Source organism: Loxodonta africana, chromosome 17, assembly GCF_030014295.1.
Source record: "Loxodonta africana isolate mLoxAfr1 chromosome 17, mLoxAfr1.hap2, whole genome shotgun sequence".
NCBI classification, from domain to species: Eukaryota; Metazoa; Chordata; class Mammalia; order Proboscidea; family Elephantidae; genus Loxodonta; species Loxodonta africana.
In genome coordinates, this window is record NC_087358.1 from 25662789 (window position 1) to 25678361 (window position 15573).

The window sequence follows — 15573 nt, forward strand, 5'->3', positions numbered from 1 at the left end:
CAAGTAGGCAAAGTTATGAAGAGTGTACTTGGTTATTCACTTTGTATGAAGGGAAAAATGACCTGAGTTATGATTTTGCACCAGTTACTAGACAGTGATAAATGGATTTGCTGATTGTTTAGGGACCTGGAAGTAGCAAGACTAGAAGAATGGAAACCAGGAAGTTTGAGAAAGATATAGGTGGATGGACTCATGGAAGTAGTAACTATATATGTAAATAGTAAATGTTTGAGTCTCACATTAATGCTCACAACAAATATCCATGATACAGGAGGCATTCATCAACTAATTATTCAGGATGACTTATTCTATAGATGTCAGTCAGCATCTCCTCTTAGTCTTATGGAATCAGAAAGAAAAGACATTGGTGGAGAGGATGAAAGACACATTGGCCCAACAGTATGGAATTCCTCTCACTAAGTCTGATCTAGCCTATGCTATTGTCAAATGCCCAATCAGCCTTCGGCAGAGACCAATGCTGCACACTCAGTATGGCACCATTCCTTAAGCAGTCACTTAGCATTACATTGAATCCCTTCGATGCTAGGAGAGTCAAATGATTTGACCTCAGCTGAATGAACGGTTTGTTTTCACTACGTGCGTTGCGTGCAATGCTACTACCATCACTTTCAGAATTCTTGGTTTAACAACATGAGGTCTTAGAGTACATTTTTCCCAACAAAGAATCTACCTGTGACAAAGCAGTTCCAACTCTGGGCATGTGAATACAGGGTGAAATGATCTTAGCAAATACTTCATCATCTAAGTAGTGCCTCGATAAGGATCCAGCGGGTCAGCACAGATATAGGGATCATCTCACTGCCAAGGGAAGCTTTGAACAAAAGGCTCCTGTAAATTTAATGGGCCCCAAGACTGAAAGAGGATGAAGAGGAAGGGCCAGTAATGGAAAAGTACTAAGAACTCTGTCAGCGTGGAGAAAAATGTTTTCAAGTTTTCCCCTCCACCCCCTGGTAAGGAGGCTTCAGCAGAGGCACCCAAGGAAAGCCTCTACCAAAGGCCCCTAGTAAAGAAGCCTCCATATGGAGGCACCTGGACTAGGAATAGGATATGTAAAAGAGCACTGCTTGTCAGAGGGGCTGAGTTCTTGACTACAAATCCCTTATGAAATTGCAATTCATTGGCTGTGCAACTGGGTAGAGGAGTGAGTTGGATCATCAGCTAGCTTACTTATCAGTCAGAATTCTGCTGTCATCTATAAATCACTAAATTGTAATGACAAACATGAAGACAACACATGATTTTGTCACTTCTCAAATCACTTCTCACAAAAAGTGTGAAAAGCGTGTATCTATTTTATATGATAAAAATGATAATTGGTGCTTTAAAATGGTTATTGGAAATTATAATGTCTTTTACGGGGTTTACATAAAGGGAAATGATATTATTAAAACATGTACCCAAGTAATTCTGGTACAGAACGTCCTGGAAGTACAGTTGAGATACACTGGCATAAATCACTCCATAAATAGTGTAGCAATCTCTATACTAAGAAATCTTTCAAAGACTTTCTAAGGTTGTTGTCATTAGATGCTGTTAAGCCAATTTCCACTCATACTGACCCCATGTGACAGAGTAGCACTGCCCCATAGGGTTTTCTAGGCTATGATCTCTATGGAAGTAGACTGCCAAGTCTTTCTCCTGCAGAGCCGCTGAGGGGTTAGAACCCCCCATCCTTTTGATTAGCAGCCATGGAACCATGGCTTACAGACATTCCAGTACAGAAGAATAAAAACTTGAACTTCTGCCAAGCTCATTGTAAGGACGGATAAATATGCCAAAAGATCTTAAGCTGTACGTGCAAAAAAAATTCCTAAACTGAGTGAGAATTTAATATCTGCTAATAATATTGCCTTAATAATATTGCCTTTCATATTAAAATAAAGTAATATACTTAAATGTATTAGTTTTGTGGGAGAGTTTGGCCTTATTTTCACATTCAGTTAGATGTTGTAGGTGTAATAAAAACTATAAGCATGAACAATTTATACAGAATTTTATATGTTCACATTATGAAAGAGCATAGCCCTGTGGATGTGTTAAAATTTGTTTTTCTTTTAAAAGACCTCTGAACAATATTGTGATCAGGAAATAGAGCTTAGCACAATGACAAAAACTCATTTTCCCATTTACTTGTTGAAGGTGCAAAGTATATTAAATTCTAAAAGAAGAATGTGTTAAACAGAAAATTTTGCAAGCAAAATACGATACGGATTATAGTTTCATCTTTCCTACCCCTCTCTTTCCTCTCTTGCTCACCAACCACCACATGAACATTATTTTATTTTATTTTTTTAAACTAAATTATTCCTTTTTTGGAGTTTTTTGTTATACTGTTCTTGTGGCTTGGCAGGGACTTCATATCCTTCCCCCCCTTCGCATGTTTATTTCCTGCACTTTTGTCAGATTTTAGTTGTTACAGCATTTGCTCCAAAATCTACCTTCATTGAACTGATCACCAACTTGTAATCCTGTATTTTAAATTTTATCGTAATAATAGTTATGTTGCTGAATTTTAACCTCCAGGAGGGCAAAAAAGCATGCCTGTTTTCTGCAATGCCATAATCTCTATGTCAATTAAGCATCTGGCACATAGAAAACTCTTGTCAGAATTTGTCCAATGAATTAGTGAACAAAATAATTTATATTTACTCAGAGTTCTGGGCCTATCACCAATATATATCTGCCGTATACTCATTAAAATTCGAAATTCAAAAACTGTTGCAGCACAGCAAGGAACTGCCAGAAATTCAAGCCAGATTCAGAAGAGGACAAGGGATATCATTGTTGATGTCATATAGATATTGGCTGAAGCAAAGAATACCAGAAAAATGTTTGTCTGTGTTTTATTGACTATGCAAAGGCATTGGACTGTGCGGATTGTAACAAATTATGGATAACCTTGCAAAGAACCTCAGCTTAGACCGAGAGGTAGTCATTCAAACAGAACGAAGGGATGCTGTGTGGTTTAAAATCGGGAAAGATGTGTGTTAGGGTTATATCCTTTCACCATACTTTTGCAATCTGTTTGCTGAGCAAATAATCCAAGAAGTTGGACTACATGAAGAGGAATGCGGCATCAGAATTGGAGGAAGACTCATTAATAACCTTTGATATTTAGATGACTCAACCTTGCTTGCTAAAAGTGCACAGGACTTAAAGCACTTACTGATGAAGATCAAAGACTGCAGCCTTCAGTATGAATTACACCTCAGCATAAGGAAAACAAAACAACTGGACCAAGAAGCAACGTTATGATAAATGGAGAAAAGTTTGAAGTTGTCGAGGATTTCTTTTACTTGGATCCACAATCCATGCCCATGAAAGCAGAAGTCAAAAAATCAAATGATGTATAGGATTGGACAAATCTGCTGTACGAGACCTCCTTAAAGTGTTGAAAAGCAAAGGTTTCACTCTAAGGACTAAGATGCGTCTGCCCCAAGCCATGATATTTTTAATTGCAAGTAAAAAACTGGACAATGAATAAGGAAGACCAAAGAAGAATTGATGTGTTTGAATTATGGTATTGATGAAGACTATTGAATATACTATGGTCCGTCAGAAGAATGGATGTATTTCTGTCTTGAAAGAAACACAGCCACAGTGCTCCTTGGAAGCGAGGATGGGGAGACTTTGTTTCACTTACTTGGGCATATTATCAGGAGGGACAAGTCCCTGGAGAAAAACATGATGCTTGGTAAAGTAGAGGGCCAACAAAAAAGAGGAAGACCTTCAACGAGGTGGATTGCCACAGTGGCTGCAACAATGGGCTCAAATATAACAATGATCATGAGCATGGCCCAGGACCAGCCAGAGTGCACTCTGTTGTACATAGCTTTGCTGTCTTTGTTATCTAGTGCTGCTACAAACAAATACCGTAAGTGGATGGCTTTAACAAAGAGAAATTTATTTTCTCACAGTCTCGTAGGCTACTAGTCCAAATTTGGGGCATCAGCTCTAGGGAAATGCTTTCTGTCTCTATTGGCTCTGGAGGAAGGTCCTTTTCATCAATCTTCCCCTGACCTAGGAGTTTCTTAGGACAGAAATCCCAGGTTCAAAGGACGTGCTCTGCTCCCAGCTCTGCTTTCTTGGTGGTATGAGGTTCCCCTGTCTCTCTGCTAGCTTCTCTCTTTTATGTCTCAAAAGAGATTAGCCCAAGGCACAATCCAACCTTGTAGATTGTGTCTTGCCTCATTAACATAACTTTCACCCGAACCGCCTCATTAACATCATAGAGGTAGGATTTACAACACATAGGGAAATCACATCAGGTGACAAAATGGTAGACAATCACACAATTCTGGAAATTAAGGCCTAGACAGATTGATACACATATTTTTGGGGGACACAATTCAATTCATGACAGTTGCTGTGAGTCAGAACCAACTCAATGACATCTAACAACGATATACTCATATTAGTTTTCTATTGCTCACATAACAAATTACCACAAATTTAGTAGCTTAAAACAATAAAAATTATTATCTTACATTTTTGTAAGTCATAATTCCAACATGGCTCTCACTGGGCTAAAACTAGGGTGTTCGCAGGGCTAGATTTCTATCTAAGGAGGCCTGGTGGTACAATTGTTAAGTGCTTGGCTGCTAACCAAAAGGTCAGTGGTTCAAACCCACCAGCTGTTCGGCAGAGAAAAGACCTGGTAATCTGCTCCCATAAAGATTTACAGCCTAGCAAACTGTATGAGGGCAGTTCTATCCTGCAGAGTTGTTATGAGTTGGAATTGACTCAACAGCACACAGTAACAGATTTCTTTCCGGAGCCTCTAGTGAAAATCTCTTTCCTTTACTTCTCCAGCTTTTAGATGCCGCCCACATTCCTCGGCTCCTGGTCTCTTCCTTCATCTTCAAAGCCAACAATTTTGCATTTTTCTTAGCCTTCTTCCATCATCCGCCTTTAAGGACTCATGCTATTAGATTGAACCCACTTGGATAATCCGGGATAATCTCCCTATCTCATGGTCTTTAGCCTTAATCATATCTACAATGTTCCTCTGCCAAGTAAGGTAACATATTTACAGATTTCAAACATTAGGACATGAACATCTTTGGGGAGTCATTATTCTGCCTATCATACTCAGTAATACCAATTCTCTTTCCATTAAGTTAAAATATTAGCCCACTCTATCCCTCAGCTGGACATCTCCACATACAATGTGAAACCAAGACTAATAGACATTAGTTTATTAATTCTGTTAGCAATATACAATGTGTGAGCACTCACCCAGCAGGGTGGAAACTCTATGGGGCAGTTCTACTCTGTCCTATAGGGCCGCTATGAGTCAGAATCGATTCAACGGCACTGGGTTTGGGTTTTTTTTTTGGTTAACATGGTGGAAATACATTAAAATAGAAAATAAACAAATGTATGTGTGGATGGGCATGTTTGTAAACTAAATGATGATAAATGTTAAAATGAATAAATAAAAGAAAATGAAGAGCATAGAAAGTAAATATGGGTACTATTTTTTGTAGGATGCACAAGGAACACATTATGAAAGAAAGGCCTGAAAAAACACCTGATGTAGATGAGCTCTGGGGCTTCCTGGATGAAATGTACCAGGTAAAAGAAACAAGAAGTAAACAGATGTGACTGTATAAGCAGGAATAGGCCAGTGTGACTGCAGTAGAGTCACCCAGGCAAAGAGTCATAAGACATGTGGCTGGAGGCATAACAGAGAATACAGGATTCATAGGACCTTTTAGGACATGGAAAACCCTGGTGGCATTGTGGTTAAGCGCTACTGCTGATAACCAAAAGGTCAGCAGTTCGAATCCACCAACCACTCCTTGGAAACTCTGTCAGGCAGTTCTACTCTGTCCTATAGGGTCGCTATGAGTCTGAATTGACTTGAAGGTAATCGGTTTTTTGTTTGTTTGTTTGTTTTTAGGATGTAGTAATGACTTTGAAGTTTAATTTGAGTAAAATAAGAATTCACCAAAAGTCTGAGATTTGACCAATCAAACTTATGTTTTCAAAGTATGGCTGCTCTGTGAAAAACAACCTCTAAAAGTACCAGGCTGAATACAAGGAGACCACTTAGGAAGCTGTGACAGTGTATCAGACTAGAGATGTTGTTGGTATTAGTCCCTAGTGTCTTTTCTATCTGCATTCCTTCCCAATATGGTAACCACTTGGCTTTACAAATATCCACACACGAACAACTCACACACTTCTGCAGTCAGATCTTACTCATAATTTAAACAGCAGATAGGACCTGCTTGACATCCCTACTTACATAACAATCCCATATCTCATAACATCACATATCCAAAGGAAACAAATTAGTTTCTACCTTTGTAAACCTACTATTTTCCCAATCTTGTCATCCGAATAATGGTATTAACACTCAACTAGCTATTCAGGCCAAAAACTTAGCCCTAATTTTTTCTCTTTATTTCATCACCTCCAACTTCTATTATCAGTTGAAGTAACCAGCAAGTTCTATTAGCTATTGGGTCGCGATGAGTCAGAAGGGACCCTATGGCAATGGGTTTGGATCTTTTTGTTTGTTTGCCTTTGGGTTTATTAGCTCACACTCCAACATATATGCTGAATCCATCCCCTTCTATCTATTCCACACTTATCCAAGTCACTATTCCCTGTCATCTGAATGACTGCAGTATTATTTACAGGCCTCACTATTTCCACTTCTACTGGGCTACTCTAAATCCTTCACTCAGAACCAGAGTGATCTTCTAAAATATCTATAATTACTTTATAATTACTGCTACTTACCTGAAAGACTTCAAAGAATATCAGCCTGAATTATTTATGTTTTTCCTATTTAATCTTTCCAACTCATGTCAATTCCAAAAAGAAAAAAAAAAAAAACTGATAAAAATACCTTTCCTAAATAAGCAATTAAAAAATTTAATTATGATATACCATCAAGTTAATGCATTTGCATCAAAGGATAGCATAAGAAAATAACTAGAAAGTCTTTCTATTAGGTTATTTTGTCAAGTATAAACTGTCATGTTATTTTCTGTTGATTGGTGACTACAATGCCTGAATATTAGAAAGGGTGATACAACTGAAATTTTCTTTTACAATAGATACTTTTCCATATGTTTCACAAAATGTTAGGGCATGAATTTGATAAAAATCTCTTGGAATTATCTCAGAGACATATCTTACTTTTGGAACGATGAAACAACTTATACAATTATTATTATGATGATGCTCATGTAACAATAACCATAGTCTGTGCAAACGTTATTTTGACTTCTTCCAAAATGTCAGAACGTTTCTTTAACTTCAGTCATTAGCATATGGATTCTGATAGTTTCATAGAACTACCTCTTTAGCTAATAAAGACTATTCTTTTATTCTTTCTAAGTGGTAAAGTACTTCACTGTACACACCAGGTCCTTATCAAAGTTCTTTGCTCAATTTATAACTCTAACTGAACGTCATTTAAAGGGCACCTTTCCTTATCCTTACCTTCAACCCTAGAAAAACTGGCTCAAGTACTTTGGTAATATTCTCCCAATTAACTGAAGCAACCAAGCATAAACAAAGCATTTAACAGAATGTGAAATTTAACTGCAAAATACATAGCAAGATGATACATTCTTGTGGGATCAATCCTTGTAGGAAACTATGAAATATTCTGTAGGAAGAAAGAATTCTAGGTTTAAGTTTATGTTAAATTCAAAAACACACATAAATTATTATTTATAGAAAAAAATCACTAAAGCCTAAGTATTTTAATAGCTCCCTTTGACCTGTATTAAATTAAAAATAATTCATTCAGGGTTTGCATTTTTAGACACCGCATTCAAAAATACATGGATTTATATTTTACTTAGATTTACCCACACAGTTGTTGATTAGTACATGAATTTCTATAGGTAACATAAATTTACATATGTAGAAAAGTTGTATCTAGTCAATTGTTATATAAATTGTAAATTGTAATTATCGTAATTTCTTATATATTTTAAAACCACACTTGTCGTCCCTGAGTTGATTCCAACTCCCAGCGACTGCGTAGGACAGAGAAGAACTGTCCCACTGGGTTTCCAAGGACCAGCTGCTGACCTTTAAGTTAGCAGCCGAGCTCTTAACCACTGCCCCTCCCAGGCTCCGTAATTTGTTTTACTGCCTGTGAAAATAGTCACTAAACCAGAGTTTTGTAAAAACATCAGATCCAAAATATTCACTTAAATAAATTCATCTTATTAATTGAAGTTTAAACAGTAGTTATAAAATTGTAATAGTATTGAATAGTGGTAATTTTACTCTACAGCGACCTCAAGTAGTTTGATATTGAAAATGAAAATGACACAAAAATGGAGATAACACCAACAACACTATTTAAGACACAATTGCGGATCCATAGAGTTCTATGCATATTTATTTTGATCTCTTCTCCAACATAAAAACCAAAAAAAATCTCCAATATAGAAATGAAAATTATCGTTAGTGACCTCAATTGACGTTTTCCAGTGTTGTTGTTGATGTCACCTGGCACTGCCCTGACTCATAGAAAGGAAATGCTGCCTGGCTCCTGCAGCATCCCCACGATAGGCTGTGGATCAGCCCGTTGTCATCCTTAAGATGGTTGTTGGCTGATTTTCTAGCCTGGCTCCTGCAGCATCCCCATGATAGGCTGTGGATCAGCCCGTTGTCATCCTTAAGATTGTCACTGGCTGATTTTCTGGCCTGGCTCCTGCAGCATCCCCATGATGGGCTGTGGATCAGCCCGTTGTCATCCTTAAGATTGTCACTGGCTGATTTTCTGGCCTGGCTCCTGCAGCATCCCCATGATAGGCTGTGGATCAGCCTGTTGTCATCCTTAAGATTGTCGTTGGCTGATTTTCTGGAAGTAGATCGCCAGGCCCTTCTTCTTAGTTCATCTTAGTTTGGAAGCTTTATTGAAACCTGTCCAGCATCATAACAACAAGCAAACCTCCACTCACAGGTGGTGGCTGTGTATGAGGTGCTCTGGCCAGGAATCAAACTCGGGTCTCCTACATGGAAGACGGGAATTTTACCAGGGAACCATCAGTATCCCCACAAAACTAGCTGCCAAAGAGTTCACTCTGACTCATGGCCATAGAGTCTGCTCTGACTCACGGCAACCGCGTATGTGGCAGAGTAGAACCATGCTTCATAGAGTTTTCAGTGGCTTATTTTTCAGAAGTAGATTGCCAGGCCTTTCTTCTGAGGCACCTCTGGACGGACTGGAACCACCAACCGTTCAGTTAGCAGCTAGCTGATTACCGTCACAGTGCACCACCCAGCTGCTCCTGGTTTCCAGTGTAGCTCAACTTAAATCTCTGATATCCTTATTGAAATGCCACTAGCCTCAGCTATCCCTGATAAGAGTGTCCCGTACAAGTATTGATAACAACCACTCAGATGATAGGGCCCTGCTGGTGCAGTGGTTAAGAGCTATGGCTACTAACTAACAGGTCAACAGTTTGAATCCACCAGCTGCTGCTTGGAAACCCCATGGGGCTGTTCTACTGTGTCCTGTAGGGTCACTCTGAGTCAGAATTGACTTGAAGCAATGGGTTTTTTTTTTTTTTTTTTGGTTTATTCAGATGATATGATGATAACCAGGGACAATGTTATCATGTTATTGAGTGGCTTGGAGAAGTCTGATTCCAGATAATATTTTCTTAAATATCCATTACTGTCTTTTTTTTCTTAGAATAATTTTCATTCCTTCCCGTTTAACAGCAGTCCTAACATCTACTGACAGTGTTCCTCCAGGCAGTACCCCTCCTCATAAATGCTCCCCAACCTATACTCTTTCTTTGTCCAGAAGATCACCAGTGTTCTTTTCCTACACACTCACAAAATTCCTGGACACTTATTTTAAGATATAATGTTTTTCCCTCAAGAATTATGAGTCAATATGTTATTTCTTCAAAATAACACATCTGCATTTGAATAGAAAACCTTCACCACCTTTACGCAAAAGAGAGCTAAGTGGGGTATTTCAAGCGATAAACCAACCAGCAGACATTTTTTAGAAGCAGGACTAGTAATTTATTAAATAAAATAAGTATTTACTAAGGTCAAACTCTATGTTAAAAATAGAGGCAAAAAGATGAGTAAAGATACAAGCTCTGTACTTGAGAGACTCAGACTCCTACAGCCATAAATCACATCAAGTAGGTAGCCTGGGTATACACATGGATAAATATAGTGTTATTTCTCTGGGGACCAGTAAGTGACTAGGACCAGACTGCTTTATGAGAAACATTTCAGTTACTGGTAACAGATGAAATAATACCAGCCTATTTTAATGGCTAAAGCCTGAATAGTGGAGAAAATGAATATAAAAGTCTCAGGTTTTATTAGTTATAAGGTGCATGAATAATTTGTACAGAAGTTATTGGAAATGTCTGATACGGGTAAGCCTCCCCAAGAACACTGATCCTTGTATAAGAAAGCTGTGGAATAGTTTTCTAAACAGTCCTTCAATCCACCTTCTACCATCTTTTCTTTCTGAGTTGCCCCACTGCAAAGTTCTGCTAGTCTAACAACTATTTAGTTTTGCTTTAAGGCATCACTTCTCTGATTCAATTCTCAGACCTGCCTAGTTTCTCTTTCTGTGGGAAATATTTAAGAAGCTTACAAGAGTCTCATGTTGGAGTCATTCTGGGACTCTCTATACCTGAACTTCTCGGCAGCTCTGATTGGACATGGATGAACAGGTATTTAGACTTCTATTTCTAATAGTATGGTGCACTGAGTAGCAAGATGTCATGAATTAAATTGTGTCCCCAAAAAATATATGTCAACTTGGCTAGGTCATGATTCCCAGTGTTGTGTGATTGTCCACCATTTTGTCATCTGATGTGATTTTCCTATGCCTTATAAATTCTACCTCTATTATGTGAATGAGGCAGGATTAATGCAGTTATGTTAATGAGGCAAGACAATCTACAAGATTAGGTTGTGTCCTAAGTCAATCTCTTCTGAAATATAAAAGAGTGAAGCAAGCAGAGAGACAGGAGGACCTCACGTTACCAAGAACGAAGAACCAGTAGGGACCCCGGGTTCCTGTGCTGAGAAGCTCCTAGACCAGGGGAAGATTGATGACAAGGACTTTTCCCCAGGGTTGACAGAGAGAGAAACCCTTCCCCTGGAGCGGGCACCCTGAATTCAGACTTCTAGCCTCCTGGACTGTGAGAGAACACATTTTTCTTGTTAAAGCCATCCACTTGTGGTATTTCTGTTATAGCAGCATTAGATAACTAAGACACAAGATCAACACTGCTTTTCAAACATAGAAAAATATGTATTAAAGTTTTCTTGCATCTGGGTGTGTGTGTGTTTTAATCCTTAAGAAAGGAAGGAATTATAAGGTTAGGAAAGAGAAGTCTACAGTTCAAAAATGTAAGTTAACCCACTTTTTGTCTGAAGGATATTTGTTAAAATAGATAAAATTGGTCTTTGGTTGTACCCAAGTTAAGTCTATTATAATATGATTCCTCCTATAAATTGGGGGCCCCAATGATTTTCCAGTTGTAAAGATAAACTTAAAATTCTCCCTGTATCCCAAAGAATTTAGAGGAAAACAACCATCTCATGTCTCTTTACATATGGAGGGTTCCCTTCGTTTCTGTCGTTTGAAGTCACATGAGCGGAGCTGCAATGGAGCAACAGTCCATTTCTGGCTAGCACATTACATCATGCCAACTCTTCTTTGACCCAGCCTAAGTCAGGTCTTTTCTCTGTTGTCTGTTAATTATAATGAGCCCTCTATGAGGCCATAGCTATAAATTAAGGGAGAGGAATTGGTAAGAGAAGTGAAAGGAACCCATGTTACCCATTCATGTTATTGATTCATGTCTCTTGTGCATGCTTGGGCTTGATTTTAAATGTACCGTTTGTATTTTACAATGGGAGCTGGTGGACCTACTGAAATTTATGGTTTCAAAAATCTGACAACACCCAGTCGCTGAAGGGAAGCTGATGTTGCATAACCTTTTGGTCAGGCAGAACTAGTCGGAGCCAGTAGAATGCAAGAAGTTACTTCACAAACTGAAAATTCTCTGTTGGTAAAGGAACAGCCTTGCTCCAGAACCCAAGGGATCATCTCTGAAGCTCTCCTATTGAGTCTTGCCAGAGATTCCATATAGTATCTATCAACCACAGACAACTTTAGTACTATTGTATCTTCTGGATTATGTGGTCACAGTGTCTGAGCAGCTTGTTACAAAGCCTTGGCCTACTTAATTCCGTATGACTCTCACTCTCAGTTCTGGTTGAAATTAGCTGTTTCCTGAGTAACGATAAAAGGATTAAAGCAGTATCTCCAAGTGTAATGCACGTTTCCTCCAATGTCCAAAGCCCGCCATCCCTTCTGCTCTATCTTAGAAGTGATAAGTATCAGGTATAACAACATGCCCTTTTCCTTTGATGGCATTCCACAAACCACAAAACTCATAAAATCTTCGTTGATGTGGCCGACTCTGAATCTTCATGTGTGTGGGTAGATTTGTTTTAATGGCTTTGAGATATTATTCATGTAATATTCAATTCACTCATTTAAAGTATACAAATCAAATGTTTTTTAGCATAGTCATGGATATGTGCAACTATCATCACAATCAATTTTAAAACATTTTCATCATGTCAGAAAGAAACTCCGTACCCTTTAGTTATCATGTCCCTAACACCCCATTCCCTTCTTCAGCCCTAAAAAAAAAAAAAAAAGCCACTAATTCACTTTCTTTCTCTTTAGATTTCCCTATTCTAGATTGTCATATGCAAAGAATCATATAACCAGCGGTCATTTGTGAGTGGCTTCTTTTACCTATCATAATGTTTTCAAGGTTCAGCCAAGTATCATGCATCAATATTTCAGGCATTTTTTATAGTCAAATAATCCCTCATTGTATGGATATGACATATTTGTTTATTCATTTATCAGTCATTGGGAATTGAGTTGTTGCCAACTTCAGAACATTATGAATAATGGTACCATAAACGTTCATGTGTAAGTTTTTGTATGGGTATATGTTTTCATTTGTCTTAGGTACGTACCTAGGGGTATAATTGTGGAATGACTCTATGCTTTACCATTTCAGGAACTTCCTGTTTTCCAAAGTGACTTCACCATTTTACATTACCAGCAGTGTATGTGTGTTCTGATTTCTCCTTGTCTTCACCAAAACTTGTTATTATCTGACTTTTTAATTCAAGCCATCCTACTGGGTGTGTGGTATTTCACTGTCATTTTGATTTGCATTTCCCTGATGAGACATCTTTTCATGTGCTCTTTAGCCATTTGTATATCTTCTTTGGAGAAATACCTATGCAGATATTCACCAATTTTTGTTGGGGTTATTCATGTTTTTATTACTGAGTTGTAAGAGTTCTTTATATTTCTAGGTATCACTCCCTTATCAGAGATATGATTTCTGTATATTTTCTCCCATTCTGTGGGTTATATTTTCACTCTTATGGTGCCCTTTGAAGCACACTTTTTTCTTAATTTGATAGAATTAATTTTGTCTGTTTATTGTTGTTGTTTGTGCTTTTGTTGTCATAGGTAAAAACACTTGACAAATCCAAACTCAAAAAAATTTAACCTCTTTGTTTCTTCTAAGGGTTTTGTAGTTTTTTTTTTTTTCTTACTTAGATCTCTGATCAGTTTTAAGTTAATTTTTTTTGTATATGATGTGATGTAAGGATACAACTTTATTCTTTTTCAGGTGGTGGTCCAATTGCCCTAGCACCATTTGCTGAAAGACTGTCAATTAGGTCACACGGTAACCAGTAGATTGTGCATCTGACCTAACCCTCTTTCTTCAAAGCTCTTCTACATTGACATCTCTGTTATATTGCTGCCACTGTGGCTGGAGGAAAGCTGTCTAATAGCAGACACTTTAGGCTAGACACAATGATTCGGCCCCACCACTTACCATAGAGTTCATTTTTGTCTAATAAAATCATCCTTGAAGTATTTTTGTTGATCTTGACTGTGATATTGTATACCACTTTCCTTAATCATTTGACAGTTAAATTTTCTTGAAAAAGTTTTCTAGTTAGCTACCAGTGAAGCCAGGACCAAGAGAGAAAGGAAAAACTCCTCCATATAATTTCAATCATCAAACATTTCTCTATGAATATATGTCCCAGAAGCAGTATCCATGCTTTTTATGAAGTATTCTACATATTACCCTCTGGAACTCTAAATCAGGGATCAGGAAACTTTTTCTCTAAAGGGCCACCCCCTTCATGAAAGTACTTTAAAGGCTTGCTTTGCCCAAATTGCAATGGCTTGATATATCATTTTAAATTGCTTGTAGGCTTGGTTTTTACTTCTCCTTAACTTGATATAATGATAATGTAGCTATGTATTTGATAAGTTATGGCTTCTACATTGATAAATCAAAGCAGAAAACAAATTAAAGTTTGTTGACCGTGATTGGGTGCTTTGAAAGTGTTATCATTGGTTTTATAAAAGCAGTGTCTGCACTTTTTTTTTAATTTTGGACATATGTAGTGAGTTATTGGGCAGATTACTATGTTTTATTAGACTAATAAAACTCTGGGGAGCCAGAGTCATTATTTTCTAGAAACGGGATTGGTAATTTCAAGAGAAACAGTAATGAGTGCTACTTTTTGTTTGCTTGTGTTTTGATGAGAACTGGAAGGTAAAACTACTCATCACGTCAGAAGGCTTGCAACTGTTAAACAAAAAGGGTTTAGGAAGAGGATCAACAAATGCAGTCCCAGGCCAAGATCCTAAATTGCCTTGGCATTCTTTTTATACTTTTAAGGGACTGTTCTCAAATTATTATGTGAAGATTATTGATAGATAGGGATATAGATAGACAAAGAGATAGAGATTCCATTTGTGGAAAACGATGTTTGCAAAATACAAGCAAAGAATAAGCTGTAAGAAAGAACATGATAACAACAATTAGAATAGGAACTGTAACTCCTAAGACTTACATAACCAATCCTACATTGATTAACTATGAATTAAATGGTAATTTCATTAGATTTGTATAAATAATATGAAGCAGAATGAATATGAAAATATTCCTAGTTTTATAACCACTGCATATCCCAAATAAAAGTGTTATAGCATAGTCAGAAGACACCAAATTTTGTAGTAATAAATTTATTCAATGAATTATACACAAGATAATGTGAAATGAATCTATCCTATATTTTATTGTCGTGATTTTTGCTTCATTTGGGGAGGTATTTAAGATAAAAATAATGATTTCATGATTAAAAGTTTGCATATTGGTTTCCAGTTTTTCTGACATTATTTTAAACAATAGCCAAGCATACACACAAATGGAAGAATCTATCATAGTGACTGTAGTTGTAATATACTTTAGAAGTATTTGCCTTGCAATGACCTAGCATGGATTTATCAAATGTTTGAAAAGTTATTTGAGATTTTTTTAGGTCAGGTGTAATTTTAGTGGCAGTTATAATTTGTGCCTCTCTGTAATATACGTGACAGGTCTTACTACAGAATGTCGTTGAGTAAAACACTCTGTGCATGGATTTTATGACCTATGATGCTAGAGTCTTACTCATAAA